This window comes from Phalaenopsis equestris, unplaced genomic scaffold, assembly GCF_001263595.1.
Source record: "Phalaenopsis equestris unplaced genomic scaffold, ASM126359v1 Scaffold233545, whole genome shotgun sequence".
Lineage (NCBI taxonomy): Eukaryota > Viridiplantae > Streptophyta > Magnoliopsida > Asparagales > Orchidaceae > Phalaenopsis > Phalaenopsis equestris.
Genome location: NW_018251488.1, coordinates 9,033 through 11,872, shown reverse-complemented (window position 1 = coordinate 11,872; position 2,840 = coordinate 9,033).

The window sequence follows — 2,840 nt, the reverse complement described above, 5'->3', positions numbered from 1 at the left end:
TATAAGAAATCATGGAGGATCATTAAAGATGACATTATTAAGGCTGTCCAAGTTTTCTTCATAGGTTTGGATCTTTACAACTATTTTAAATGGTGCACTATAACTCTAACTCCCAAAACTTCTTTTGCTCTCTCTTTGGATCTTTTCAGGCCTATTAACCTTACAAATGTGCTCTCTAAAATTATTAGTAAGGTGATCTCCAATAGACTCCAACCTCTCCTTCCCAAGCTCATTTGGGAGAACCAGTCAGCTTTTATTAAAGGGAGAAGCATAGTAGAGAATGTTCTGCTGGCCCAAGAATTAGTGTTGGACCTGGATAAGCATTGCAGAGGTGGGAACCTAATGCTTAAATTGGATATCAGAAAGACTTATGATACCATCAACTGGGAGTTCATTAAGGAAGTGCTGCATGCTAAGGGATTTACTAAACAATTTATCTTGCTGATACATAGATGACTAAGAAACAACTCTCAATCAGTGTTTATTAATGGTAAATCTCATGGTTTCTTCACCTCATCTAGAGGAATCAAGCAAGGTGACCCACTATCTCCTACTATCTTCATCATTGCTTTTGATTACTTCTCTAAACTATTGAATCAGCTTATGGTTTCATCCCCTCTTACACTCTACAGTCATAGATCTAACATTGCTGTGAATCATTTAGCATTTGCTGATGATGTTATTATTTTTTTCCCAAGCAACCAAACCAGCTATTAAATTGGTTCTTCAATGCCTGGAGAAGTTTCAGGAATGTTCTGGTATGCAATTCGATGCTAAGAAATGCCTATTGGTGTTTAGCAAAAAAGTTAAACCTGAAATTAAGCATTGGATTGCTGACCTTAGTGGCTTCAGGTCCAGCTCTCTGCCTTTAAAATACCTGGGTACTTTGCTATTGAAGGGGAAAACAAGGCAAGTTCAATTTGATGAATGTATCACCAAAATTCAGGATAAACTGAAATGTTGGCCAAACTCATTCCTTTCCAATGGGGGTAGAGTTACCCTTCTTAAAAGTGTCTTGACAGCTCTTCCATCCTATATCTCCCAGGTCTCTGTAATGAAGCAATCAACATAGTTAACTCTGGAAAGAATGTTTAATAGATTTTTATGGGCAGGTCAGAGGAAACAAATGCATTGGACCAGTTGGCATAAACTGTGTGGAAGTACTAGTGCTGGTGGGCTGGGTTTCAAAACTATCAAACAAATCTCTCAAATTAATTTATGTAAGCTTTGGTTGATGTTCAGAGCTCAAAGTTCTCTTTGGGCTAAATTTTTGAAGTTTTTGAAGGGCAAATACGGCAAATACTGTAGAGAGATGCACCCTTCCCTTGTCACTAAAAGACTTGGGGATTCCGGGGCCTGGACCAATATGCTGAAAGTAAGGTCACAGGCTGAAAACCTATTTATTTGGAAAGCTGGAGAGGGAAAGCTTAATATTTGGTTGGATAATTGGACTGGTGAGGGTTTAATCAACCCATCATCTAATTCTCATTTTAATCCTACAACTCAGGTGGCTGAGTTATGGCTCAATGGTGATTGGAATCAGCAAGCTTTAAAGAATATACTGGATAATAGAACTTTACAGAAAGTAATGAAAATCAACATTGATAGTGAAAGTAAAGATAAAATGATTGTGAAAAATAAGGTGTCCCAGTCTTTATCTTCAGCCATAGCTAACTTCTGTTTTCCTCAACAAAGAGTCATTTGGAGCAAATGTGTGTGGAAAAAATTCCTATCCCCTTCCATGTCATTTTTCTCTTGGAGATTACTCCATGGCTTTCTGCCCACAGATGATATATTGAAGTTAAAAGATTTGAGAGGTCCCTCTAGATGTGGGTTATGTAAATCCCAAGAGGAAATTATTTAGCATTTATATTTTCAATGTTCCACAGTTCAACAAGTTTGGAATTGTTTAATTCCCTAACTGAAGTTAGATATTTTTCAACTGTCCTAGAGTGATTTTTCCCTCAGCTGGAAGGATTGGCGGGCCCAGGACTTACCCCCTATTCCTTCTATCACAGCTTGGTTCATATGGATGGCTAAGAATAAGCTTAAATATGAATATACATGGGTGGCAGCTGCGTGGCAGCTGCCCATGGGTGGCAGCTGCCACCATTGCTACCAACTGCATCAGCTACCTGCAGAAATTATAGTGTCATGGGAAGCTTCCTGAAATCCTTCACAGTACATCCTACATTCTTCCCAGAAAAATCAAGTATGCACTTATCCATTGGGTTCCTCTCCCAAAGGGTGGAATTAAAGTTTACACTGATGGTAGTTTTTCTAATCCTTATGCTGGTATTGGAGGGGTGTTCAGAAGTAATAATGGGAAGTGTTTACTCTACTTCCATTCTCCTGTTAGAGCTCAGGATCCTCTGGAGGCTGAAACATTGGCTATTTTTTGGGCTATTTTTATGGCCCATAAGTGTGGTTTCACCTCAATAATCTTAGAATCAGATTCCAGGGTCCTAATTGATATCATTGAAGGGAGGATACCTACTCCATGGTACCTGATGCATTGGATCAAAAATATTCAATCCTTTGGAGAGGGTATTAGCTCCTCATACTCCCATAAATTGAGAGAAGGTAATAGGCCTGCCCATTGGCTAGCTAATGTAGGCCTTCATTCTGAGCTCCCTGGAGTAGGCATTTCTCCTACCCCCCACTTAGATTTATTGTTGAGAGGAGACCTTGTAGCTCTTCCTTTCATTAGAGTTTTTTCTGTTTAAATATTTGGGAAGGGACTCTTGTGCTCCCTTCTCTTGTACTCTCTTTTTTTTTTCTATTTAATGAAGTAGAAGCCACTGTCTCCTTTTTTAAATATATATATATATATATATATA